The following is a 13,023-nucleotide window of genomic DNA, read 5'->3' as shown; positions in this document are numbered from 1 at the left end:
TAATAGACTGAGTAGATATTTGCATTAATGAGCAGGTGTACAGGTGTAAGCCACTGAGTGTAGAGAATGGGAGTAGATACTCCAAAGGGAGTAGAGAATGTAAGTAAATCAGTGAGTGATAAGAACATAGATTTTCCTTTGACCAGTGTGGAAATCTTTTCTGTTGCTTGGTTCCATTTTACACACTTGAGATTTGACATTTTAATTTAGGATGAAATGGAAATGAGTTGCAAGAGTTTCAGATAATTATGCCCAAATTGAAGATAAACTGAGCAATAAATAAGAAAAATAATCGCTTCTTACAATTTCTCCTCTGCTAAATATGGTAGACAAACAAGCAACAAAAAATGTTATCTGCATGTACAGCACTTTATCTGAGAACTTCTTCCATTACTCATTCGTAAGGCCAGTGATGTTGTGGGGGTGGAACTGGACTCTCTGACGGTGGTGTCTGAAAAGAGGATGCTGTCCAAGTTGCATGCCATCTTGGACAATGTCTCCCATCCACCGATCTGTGCAGCCTCCACAGATCTCTTAAATAGAAAATATCACTAATTCACTGTCTTCTGTGAAAAGCAGTTCTTCCTCTTTCTCTGCTGGGCAATCTCTTCTTCTGAAACTTTGTGTCTCAGTTGCAAATACCTGCATGAGAGGATTTATCATTTCAGCATCCATCTTGTCAGACTTCAGTAAAGTCATCTCTCATTCTAAACCCATCGAGCACAGACCCCATCCCACATAATCTTTCCTCATTACATAACCCCTCCATCCCTGTATCACCTTATCTGAACTGTCTCCTGTATATGCTGGTGGTGTGAGACTTAAGGTTTCTGTACCTCCTGCCCAATGGTAGCTGCGAAAAGATATTACAACCTGGATGGTGGGAGTCTTTGATGATAGATGTTGCCTCCTTGAGGCAGCACCCCATTCAGGATGGACGTAATGAATTGTAAAGTTTTGAGAGAAGCACACGAGAAAATCATGGAGCCCAGTCTCCAAATATTCTTTGGATGTAGATGTGGTGCAAGAGAAATGGAGAACAGCAAATGGTATTGCTTTGTTCAAAAGAAGGGAGTAAGCTTAAACCATGGAGTTCTCAGCCTGGGTCTATGGATCCCTTGTTTAATGGCATTGGTCCATGACATATAAAAAAGTCTGGAATTCCTGAATTAGATGGCAGTGGTGGTGGGAAAGCTTTTTAGAAGCATTGAACCGGGGAAAATTATCAGACACCTCAAAGTCAAGCCAACATGAATTTATCTGTGTAAATCATTTAACTAATAGGATAGAATTTCTTTGTTGTGTTAACAAATGGAGTTGAAGAGTCGATGTAACATATACACACTTCCAGAAGCCTTTCAAAAAAGTGCCATGTAAAATCTATTTAAATATGTTATCTGTTTCTGCTCCTTAGCACCCTCACATTTCCAAATCCAAAGATGTCCTTTCCGTCAATACCATGATGTCCTTCATTTGTATGTGGGATATATAACTTCCTGTCACATGACAACTTATTCCTACCATATGACAGAGCACTATAGCAATCAGATTTAATCAAGCTGTTTACCACGTTCTTGATACAGTAACAATTACCATACTGATGTGTTTTTGTTTACAATGTTAACTGTGCACATCACAAAGTTTACAAAACCTAAGCAGAAGTATAATATCACTACTCTAAACCATTTGCAAAGTTTTGGCAACCTCCCATCGCATACGTTTTAATGTAGTGGCTAGGAAACTAATAGAATGTTATTATTTATTTGCTCTGGGATTTGAATACAAAGGCAGAGAGATTTTGCTTCATACATTTGGAGTTTTTTGGGTGTCTTTGTTTTGTGGCTGACTGTTAGGAGACAAATCTCAAGGTTGTATAATGTAAACATATTTCGATAATAAATGAACTTTGAACTTTAAAATTCCAACATGTTCAGATGTGTAGATGGCCAATCATTTTAATTCTGATTCCCATCCACATTCCGACGTGTCCATTCATGGCCTCCTCTTGCGCCATGATGAGGCCACCCTCTGGATTGAGGAGCAACACCTTGTATTCCATTTGGGTACCCTCCAACCTGATGGTATGAACATTGATTTCTCCTTCCGGTGAACAAAATTCCACCTGCCCCCTATTCCCCACTCTGACCTTTTACTTATTCTCACCTTCTTGATACTTCCCTTTAGGACTCCTCCTCCTTCCATTTCTTCTATTGTCCACTCTCCTCTCCTATCAGATTCGTTGTTCTGCCCTTGACTTTTCCCACCCACTAGGCTGCAGCTATCACATTACAACTAGCCTCTTTCCCTTCCCTCCACCTTTTATTTCAGGCATCTCCCCACACCCCTACCCCCGCACCCTGCCCTCTCAGTCCTGAAGAATGGTCTCGGTCTGAAACATCGAATGTTACTCTTTCCATAGATGCTGACCTGCTGAGTTCCTCCAGTATTTTGTCTAAATATAAAATGTTCGCCTTTTGAGGAAATCTAATCTATTTTTTCAACGCAGACATGAGGAAATCTGCAGATGCTGGAAATTCAAGCAAACCACACAAAATGCTTGTGGAACGCTGCAGGTCAGGCAGCATCTATAGGGAGAAGTACAGTCTACGTTTCAGACACAGCTGGAGAAGGAAGAGGATCATGGCATGGGAGGCCTAAGGAGAAAGAAAGGGGGAGGGGAGCAGCAGAGGGAGATGGAGAGCAGGCAAGGAGTGATTGTGAGAGGGACAGCGAGAGAAAAAAGAGAGAAAAGAAAAAAAAGGGGAAAATAATAAATAAATAAGGGATGGGGTAAGAAGGACAGGGGAGCGTTAACAGAAGTTAGAGAAATCAATGTTCATGCCGTCAGGTTGGAGGCTACCTAGACGGAATATAAGGTGTTGTTCCTCCAGCCTGAGTGTGGCTTCATCTTGACAGTAGAGGAGGCCATGGATAGACATATCAGAATGGGAATAGGACATGGAATTAAAATGTGTGGCCACTGGGAGATCCTGCTTTCTCTGGTGGACAGAGCGTAATTTTTTTCAAATTTAGTGGGAAAACGACAGAGAGCTAAAAGAAAATTAATTAGAAAGTTGAAATTCTCTTTTGCATTAAATTTTAGGTTCCTGGTTAACCTATGTACACGGGTAACTTATTTTTACCAGGCCTTTAACCAAGACAGTTATTGAATTCATTAAAATAAGACTTTGCAGAACATAAGCAGCACAATGGTAGAGCAAGTAGAACAGATGCTTCAGAGCTCCAGTAGCCCAGATTTAATTCAGACCTCTGATGCTTGTCTGTGTGCAGTTTGCATTGGTTCCCTTGGGTGCTCTGGTTTCCTCCCACATCCTCACGACGTAGAGCTTGGTAGAATATTTAACATCTCCTTTGGGAGGTGGTTGCGCTTTGAAATGATGTCTCATCTGGTACAACATTCTCACATCATGACACTGGATATCAGCCGAGTTTTCTGCTCAAATCCCTGGAAATATTCAATTCACATTAATATGAATAAAATAGGGAATTATGAGAAAAATATAAGAGAATGTTTTCTCAATTAAGTCTGCAAAATATGAAACAGGTGTATAGTGTGCTTGCCTTCATTGGTCAAGACATTGAATAGAAGAGTAAGTAAGTTGTGCTGCAATTGTATAAAACTTCAGTTAGGCTGCACTTCAGGTTTGTGTGTTATTCTGATCACACCTATTATAGGAAGGATGTGGAGAAATGTGTACTGAAGAGGTCTCCCAGGATGTAGTGGGTTAGGAGTTATGAGCTATAAGGAAAAGTTGGACAAACTTGGGTTGTTTTCTCTGGAGCGCCAGAGACTGAGGGGAACCTGATAGAGATTTACAAAATTATAAAGAGGATAGATAGGGTGGACAGTCTTAATATTTTTCCCAGAGGAGAAATTTCAAATAGGAGAGAACATGCATTTAAGATGAGAAGGGGGATGTTTACAGGAGATGTTTTTACACAGAGGATGGTAAATGCCTGGAATGGACTGCCAGGGGTAAGCAGATACAACGGTACTGTTTGAGGGGCTTTTAGATAGACTCACAGAATAGAGGGATATGGATCATGTGCAGGAAAAAGTAATTTAGTTTTAGAATAAACTCTTCTTGGGCTCCCAGCCAGGTACAGGTATCAATTTTAAAATCAGTGCCTGTACCCAGCTGGAAGCCAGAGAAGAGTTTATTCATCATTTATGGCGGCAAAGCACTAGATCTTTTTTAAAATTTGGTTTAATTTGTCATTGTGTTCAGCATTGACATTGTGGCTGAAGGGCCTGTTCCATGTTGTATGTTAAAATCAACATAAATGTTCACGTTGGGGCAATTACCTAATCCAGACTCTCATCGAAATAGATAAGAGAACATGGACAGCTAAAAGAGAAAAAAATAATTAGAGACTTGAAATACCTCTAATGCACTATTTTTAGCCTGTTGGTTAACCTGTGCATGGTAAATACATGGATGGATTATTTTTACCAGGTCATTAACCTGAAGGATTATTGACTTCATTACAACAAGGCAATGTAGATTCTGATGTCCTAACTTGCTAACCAAAAATAGCAAAGACAAACTTCAAGCCCCAATGACTAAAAATCAACCAAGCAAGGGTTCTTTACAAGCCAATTTAGGAAAAAGCATTATTTTCCGGAGTGTTACAGGTTTCTAAATTCTGACCTTTAAGCACAGAGCAGGCATATTTTTGGAAATAACTCATTCAGTGTAGTAGTTGGTTTCTGTTACAATTTAATTTATTAGTGCATCCTGTCTAAAGGATCTGGCTCTAGTTCAAAGAACACTCTTTGAAGCAGCCAACTGAAAAGGTTTAAGCCACAATGCACTTCCATGGCACAACAAACTTCGTTCAAATATTTGTTCTGCGCTACTAACTGTTTTATCTGACTTATATGATTAACTGTGCTGTAATACCTGCCACTATTAAATCTCCATACTCAGGCTGACAAAATACTTGACTAACGTGATCATTTATGTTTATTTTAAATACGGTGTCTGTGAAAGTGATCAGGGTGCATTGGGTTGTCATAAAAGTGGAATTGATCCTTCAGTAAGGAAGAAAGTCTGCCATACTGATCTAGTTTTTCCTATATATTTAAATTCAGTTCCAGATTAAGATAGTAGTTGATCTTACAACTGCCACTGAAGAGGCCCAGTATACTTTTATAGTAGACCCACTGCTGCAGTTTGAGATTATATAGACTAATAAATACCGCCCGTGGCAGTGTATTCCAAAACTTGACAATGTTCCTTTTCAAACACGTTCCCATAAAATTCCCTGACCTAGAAATTTACTATAGTAAAACATTACTTTCTGTTTCTCTAGATGTCTCATGTTGTTCACTTGCCACTGTGACCTCAATAATTCATTGGGCAGGCAGTAAATAATTACAGACCTATTTATTTGTTATTAACAGATAGATTTTATGATGTAACACTAGAAAGCATCTAATGTGGAAAAGAAACTTTTTAGCGAATGTACCTACAAACACAGTACACTCATCCCACTATCTATACACATAAAGCAAAGCAGTAACATAACAGGGTGCGACGTATTGATGAGAGCAAAGCTCAATAGTTGTGTTATTGCAGCTCTAAAATAGAACATATTCTTGTATCAATCTGCACAGCATGCACAAATTTAACAACACTTGTGTTATTGCTTTTCTGCTTGTGAGGGTGTCACAATGAACAGTAATACATAATCTTTCATTGGCCTGTTGGTTGAACATTGTACAACATCATTTTAATAGCCTTGATTGCTGCATTTTTGCACAGGAAAATCTTTCCCTGCCTCTACGCAGATAGTTGAACTAGTGTCCCATGAAATCTTGTGACCTAGAAGCAAATCAGAAGGTGATTTCTTGCCAGGAAGAAGATGATATGGATGCATTGGTTCTAATTTATTTTATTTCACTGAAGTGAAATTATGACTGTGCAAACCTGCATGTGCCTCTAAACAGTCCTTCCAAGAGAGTTAACACGTTTTTGAGAGATACTGAGGTTTTGGTTAAGAAAAGCAAAAAGAGGTGCATAGCAGGTAGAGACAGGTAGGAACAAATGAGGTACTGTACTTGTACAGGAAATGCAAGAGAACACTTAAGAAATAAATCAGGAGGGCTCAAAGAAGAGATGACATGGCTCTATCAGACAAGGTGAAGGTGAATCCTAAGGGCTTCTACAGATATGTTAAGAACAAAAGGATTGCAAGGGACAAAATAGTTCCTCGATCAGAATAGTAATCTATGTATGGAGCCAAAAGAGATGGGGGAGAACTTAAATGGATTTTTCACACCTATATATAGTTGGGAGATGAACGCAGTCTATAGAAGTGAGGCAAAACAGCAGTGAGTTCATGGACCCTATACAGATTACAGAGGAGGAGATGTTTGCTGTCTTGAGGTTAATCAGTGTGGATAAAACCCCAGGGCCTGACAAGGTGTTCCCTTGGTCCCTGTGGGAGGCAAGTGTGGAAACTGCTGGTGCCCTAGTAGAGATATTCAAATCACCCTTAGCGCCAGGTGAGGCACTGGAGGATTAGAGGATCCACTATTTAAGAAAGACTGCAAGAATAAACCAGGAGATTATATGCCAGAGAGCCTGACATCAGTAACATGAAAAGATCCGCAAATGCTGGAAATCAAAGTAATACACACAAAATGCTGGAGGAACTCAGCAGGCTGGACAGCATCTATGGAAAACAGTAAACAGTTGACGTTTCAGGCCAAGACCCTTCATGAGGACTGGAAAGAAAGAGGAGAAGTCAGAGAAAGAAGGTGGGAGGAGGGGACAAAGAAGTACAAGGTGGTAGGAGGTGGGTGAAACTGGGAGAGGGGGAAGGGGTGAAGTGAAGAGCTGGGAAGTTGATTGGTGAAAGAGATAAAGGGTTGGAGAAAGGGAAATCTGATAGGAGAGGATATAAGACCATGGAAAAAATGGATGGGGAAGGAGCACCAGAGGGAAGTGATGGGCAGGTAAGGAGATAAGGTGAGAGAGGGAAATAGAAACGGAGAATGGTGAAGGGGAGCTAATTACCAGAAGACAGAGATATCGATGTTCATGCCATCAAATTAAAGACTACCCGGATGGAATATAAACACAAAGTACACTGCAGCTGCTGTGGTCAAATCAACACGTACAAAGGGTCTTGAAGGGTCTCGGCCTGAAACGTTGACTGCTCGTTTCAACGGATGCTCCCTGACCTGCTGAGTTCCTCCAGCTTGTTTGTACGTGTTCAGATAGAATATAAACTGTTGCCCCTCCAGCCTAAGTGTGGCCTCTTTGCAGCAGTAGAGAAGTCCATGGCCGATATGTTGGAATGGGAATGGGAAGTAGAATTGAAATGGGTGGATACTGGGAGATTCCTCTATTTCTGGCAGATGGAGAGTGGGTGCTTGGCAAAGTGATCTCCAAATCTACGTTGGATCTCACTGAAATACCTGAGTCCATACCGGGAGCACTGGATGCAATAGATGACCCCCCCCCACCCCCAATACACTCACAGGTGAAGTGTTATCTGTCCTGGAAGGACTGTTTAGAGTCTTGAATGGTAGTGAGGGGGGAGGTGTAGGGGCAGGTGTGACACTTGTTCTGCTTACAATGATAAGCACCAGGAGGGAGATCAGTGAGGGATGAGTGGACGAGGGAGTCGTATAGGGAGTGATCCCTGGTGCGAAGCAGAAAGTGGGGTGGGAGGGGAAGGGAAAGATGTGCTTAGTGCTGGAAAGATGGTAGAATTTGCAGAGAATTATGTGCTGGTTATGGAAGCTACTGGGCAGTTAGGTGAGGACAAGAGGCACGAGTTCAGAGATCAATTCCAGCACCATTTGTATGCAGTTTGTACGGTCTCCAGGTGACTGCGCGCATTTCCTTCAGGTGCTCCAGTTTGTTCCTACAGCCCAAAGATGTACTGTCAATTGGTCGTTGTAAATTGTCCTCTGCTTAGACTAGCGTTAAATAGGTGGGTTGCTGGGCAGCCCAGCTCTTTGGGCCAGAAGGGCCTGTTCCGCACTATATCTGTAAGTGGAGTCATAGAAAACTACAGCACAGAAACAGGCTCTTCAGCCCACCTAAACTGCCTCGTCCTATCGGCCTGCACCCGCAACATAGCCCTTCATACTGCTCCCATCCATGTACTATCCAGACTTCTCTTAAACGTTGAAATTGAAATTGCATCCATCACTTGAGCTGGCAGCTCATTCCACACTCTCACCACCCTCTGAATGAAGAAGTTTCCTTTCCCTTAAACTTTTCACCTTTCACCCTTAACCCATGACTTCTAGTTCTAGTCTCACCGACATTCAGTCTCACTGTGTAGGGCCTAGCCTGGTTGGTCCACCCAAAGAGCAACACTTCGCGCTAGTCTGCATTAAATTCCATCTGCCTTTTATCAGCCTATTTTTCCAACTGGTCCATATCCCACTGCAAGCTTGGATGGTCTTTCTCGTTATCCACACCACCTCCAATCTTGGTGTCAGTCATAAATTTACTGATCCAGTTAATTACATTATCATCCAGAATGTTGATAAAGATGACAAACAACAATCACAGTGTTGTTCCCAAAACATTTTGGGAAAACATATAAACCAGATAATCCTGCACCTACTGCAATAAGCTGAAGTGAAAGGAGATTTAGTGGATGATATTGTCAAGTCAGATCTGATGATGTTTGATATGATCTGTTGTTGTGTATTCCAGTCTTGCAACTGTGCTGTGATTTCAGGGACCAAGACAATGGAACATAACATGAAAACTTACTAAGATGGGAATTTACAGGTTTTCCCAAAAACCATCATGAAACAATAAAGAGAAATGAAGGAAGAGCAGGTGAGAAATCAACAGCTATAAAAGTCTTTATTAGGGATTTGGAAATTGGAATGTAGAATGTGGAAAATGGAATTACAATATTTGTTCTAAAATATCATCAATTAGAAAAAAAAGTAAACTAAATATTTCATTCTCTTATTCTGCATTTGAACAAAATAGCTTTTCTGGTGTAAAGTATTTGTGATTTCCATAGCCTGCCGTCCTTGTTCAGCACAGTGAACAGAACATAACATAGCCCACTTCTAAAAATATTCATGGGTGAGGTTGTGAACTTGACTAGCAGAAATATTTTTAGACCCCAAAATTACCAGCTTTACAGTGGTGGAAAAATTGTGAAGAGTTAGACAGTCCTTCCTTTGTCTCTGTGGATTTAACATGGTGATTTGAAGCTCAGCAATGTCTTCCATGCTTTTTTTGCAGCCTCGATCCAAAGGTTATTACAAAATAAAATTATGCATTTTCCTTTTGTTCCAGCAATGGAATTGAATTGTGCTGTTGCAAAATTTAAAGTCTGTATAGCAATAGAGTGTAATAATTTTATTGAAGGAATGATATTAATCCATTGGAACAGTTCAAAGAAGGTTTACGAAACAAATACATAGAATGGGGAGGTTGACTGTTGAGAAAAGTCTGGACCAACAAGACATATCCACTGGAGTTTAGATGAATGAAAGAAGACTTGGCTGAAGTCTATAAGATCCTGAAGAATCTTGAAGGGGTGAATGTAGAGAAGAAGTTTCCTCTTCTGAGATAATCTGGAACCAGACACCACTATTTAAGACAATGATGGAGTGAAGAGTTTTCCTTTCAGAAGGTTGTGAGCCTTTGCCACAATCTTCTTCATAGTTAGGTGGAACAAATGTCTCCTAATACTTAAAAAGCAGAGTGGATAAATTTTTGATAGATTCCAGATTATGAAGTTGGGAATAGGGTGGGTGAAAGGTTATCACAATCAGATCTGTTGTGATGCTATTGAATAGCAGATCGTGAGGGGTGAGTTGTCAGTCCAATTCCCAATTCATATGTTCATATGTTTATAATTAATCTTTTTGTATTGTTCATGCATGGGACATGGGTGTGCATCTTTTATTAGTCTTAAGTAAAGTGATTTACTGATTCATTTGAATGGTTATTTTAGACCTTAAACACATTAGTGTGGGTTGGGAGTCATACTTAGACCAGATCAGGTTGGATCTTCTTTCCTAAAAGATTTGATAGTAAATGAGATGCTAGAGTCATAATTTTTTGTTGCCCTGTATATACACTCTGTGGCCATTTTACTATGGACCTCTTGTTCCTATTAGTGGCCGCTGAATGTGTACCTCATGTACCTAATAAAGTGGCATCTGAGTGTATGTTTGTGGTCTTTTGCTGCTGTAGCCCATCCACTATAAGGTTCGACATGCTGTGTGTTCAGAGACGCTCTTCTGCACACCACTGCCATAACACATGGTTATTTGAGTTACTGTTGCCTTTCTGTCAGCTTGAACCAGTCTGGCCATTCTCCTCTGATCTCTCTCATTTACATGAGTTGAGAGTTAAGGGGCAAAAGTATGGGGTTAACACGAGGGGGAACTTCCTTACTCAGAGAGTGGTAGTTGTGTGGAACGAGCTTCCAGTAGAAGTGGAAGAGGCAGGTTTGATTTTGTCATTTAAAAAAAAATCGGATAGGTATATGGACAGGAAAGGAATGGAGGGTTATGGGCTGAGTGCAGTTAGGTGGGACTGGGTGAGAGTAAGCGTTCGGCATGGACTAGAAGGGCCAAAATGGCCTGTTTCCATGCTGTAATTGTTATATGGTTATTAACAAGATATTTTCACCCTCAGAGCTGTTACTCACTAGATATTATTTTGTTTCTTGCAACATTCCCTTTAAACTTTAGAGCAGGGGTTCCCAACCTGGGGTCCATGGAGCTTCAGTTAAATGGGAGGGACCCACGCCGTAACAAAAAGTTGGGAACCCTCGCTGTCAAGACTTTTCTGCGTGCAAATCTCAGGAGGTCAGCAGTTTCTGAGATACTCAAGCCAAACAATCAGTCCAATAGTCAAAGTCACTTAGATCACGTTTCTTCTGCATTCCGACGTTTGGTCTGAACAGCTGAACCTCTTGACAGTGTCTACATGTTTTTATGCATTGAATTGCTGCCACATGATTAACTGGCTGCTTAGATATTTGCATTAATAAGCAGGTGTACCATATAAAGTGGCCACTGAGTGTATAGGGATTGCTCATCTTGTTGCATTGAGAAGTCATTGTAGCATATGAATAAGCAAAGTTGTCCTACTTCAATACCTGGTTTTGATGGCTTTTGTCATAACATCCTTGTAATTAGAACATTAAATGCTTAATAACAGCAGATCCTATCTCATAAGACTGACAACAGACCACAGAATATGCTTGAGATCCTATTCTTTCACCCATAGGATGGGCCACTTATTGAACAGAAATGAACATATGGCCAAAATTAATAGCTAATCTTTGTCTTTAAAATGGGCAACTATGAAATAAAATTCTGCACTTGTTGAAGTCTATTTTGTATCTTAAACGGAAAAAGCTGGAAAACCCTTTCATTAGTTCCTTCCATTTATTGTACATCTTATTTACCCCTGTGATCTTTATAAATTACTTGGATGAGGAAGTATAATGGCGGGTTATTGAGTTTGCAGATGACACAGAGATTGGTGATGTTGTGAATAATGTGGAAGTTTGTCATAGGTTACAATGGGACATTGATAGGGTGTGGAGCTGGGCTGAGAAGTGGTAGATAGAGCTCAATCCAGAAAAGCATGAAGTGATTCACTTTAAAAGGTCAAACTTGAAGGCAGATTACAAGTTAATGGCAAGATTCTTAACAGTGTGGAGGAACAGAAGGATGTTGGTGTCCACCCCCATAGATCCCTCAAAGCTGCAGCGCAAGCTTGTAGGGCTGGTAAGAAGGCGCATGGTGCATTGACCTTCCTTAGACAGTGTTCAAGAGCTGTGAGGTAATGTTTATAAACCCCTGGTCAGACCTCACTTGGAGCATTGTGTTCAGATCTGATTGCTTCATTACAGGAAGAATATGAACTGAAACTACTTCTTTCACTTCTTTTACCTCTTCTTTTTCTTTCAAATGTGGTTCTGCTACTGTCGGAGCCTGTGGTCTACATTTTTGTGGTGTGTTTTCAGGCCAATTGGGCGGTCTGACACTTTGCAGTCTCCGAGGGTGCTCGTTTAGGTTTCGGGCAAGGCATGTGACCTGAGGCCATGAAGCCTGGAGATGGGATGTGAGCTTATGTTTGACTCCATCTCTCACCAATCTCACTGATTAAAGCGATCTCGCTGAAGAAGATTGAAATCATTGAGGTGTGAGTGGAAGGCAAACGGGTGCTCAGCGCCATCTACCAGCCTCTCACTCACTGCTGCCTGATGGAGGTGTTCATCTGTGACAGTCTCTCTCTCTCTCTCTCTCTCCCTCTCTCTCTCTCTGTCCCTCCCTCTCTCTCCCTCTCTCTCTCTCCCTCCCTCTCTCTCTCTCTCTCCCTCCCTCTCTCTCTCCCTCTCTCTCCCTCCCTCTCTCTCTCTCTCTCCCTCCCTCTCTCTCTCTCTCACGCTCTCCCTCTCTCTCTCTCCCTCCCTCTCTCTCTCTCTCTCTCTCCCTCCCTCCCTCTCTCTCTCTCCCCCTCCCTCTCTCTCTCTCTCTCTCTCTCTCTCTCTCTCTCTCCCCCCCCCTCTCTCTCTCTCTCTCTCTCTCTCTCTTTCTTCCTCCCTCTTTCTCGCTACTCCCAGAGGAAGGTACCTGTGTTCGAAAGGCCTTTCTTTCTCTTGCTCTCGATGCTGCTGAAGGATTGTGCTGGAGTCCTGGGTCTTCGGCAAGGATTAATTGACGCAGCTTTTATATTGGATTCTGCAGTACACGTTATGTTGTGTTTCTAGTTTCTGTTGCTATTTTGGGTGATTTTGATCAGGGTGGCCTGCAGATAATGAATTGCACACAACTAGATTGAAGTGAACTGAGATGAGCTGAATATGCATGAACTCTTTCGATTTTGTGTTTTATATTCTGTGTTTTTTGCTTGTTCTTTTTCTTTTTTGCCATTTGCACAATTTGTTTTTTTTTGCATGTGCATGGGAGGGGTGTTGATGATTTTCTTTGATAGGGCTCTAGGTTTTTCATTGCGTCGTGGCTTTCTGTGGGAAGGCAAC

At 41.2% G+C, this 13,023-nt stretch overlaps 1 long non-coding RNA gene across 2 annotated transcripts in view; it reads left to right on the top strand.

Moving 5' to 3' along the window:
* LOC140740348 (uncharacterized) overlaps positions 1-13,023 on the top strand; it is a 98,613-nt gene that overhangs the window by 55,547 nt on the left and 30,043 nt on the right. Inside the window, exon 5 of one of the 2 annotated variants that reach the window (XR_012101824.1) lies at positions 8,734-8,828. The exons of the other annotated variant lie outside the window; for it this stretch is intronic. This is a non-coding gene — a long non-coding RNA (uncharacterized lncRNA). Of the gene's footprint in view, positions 1-8,733; positions 8,829-13,023 lie in introns of those variants that run through there. 2 annotated transcript variants of the gene reach the window in all.

Source organism: Hemitrygon akajei, chromosome 16 (genome assembly GCF_048418815.1).
Source record: "Hemitrygon akajei chromosome 16, sHemAka1.3, whole genome shotgun sequence".
In the NCBI taxonomy this organism is placed as follows: domain Eukaryota; kingdom Metazoa; phylum Chordata; class Chondrichthyes; order Myliobatiformes; family Dasyatidae; genus Hemitrygon; species Hemitrygon akajei.
The sequence above is the reverse complement of the archived record's forward strand: the minus strand, read 5'-3'. Positions and strand labels throughout refer to the sequence as shown.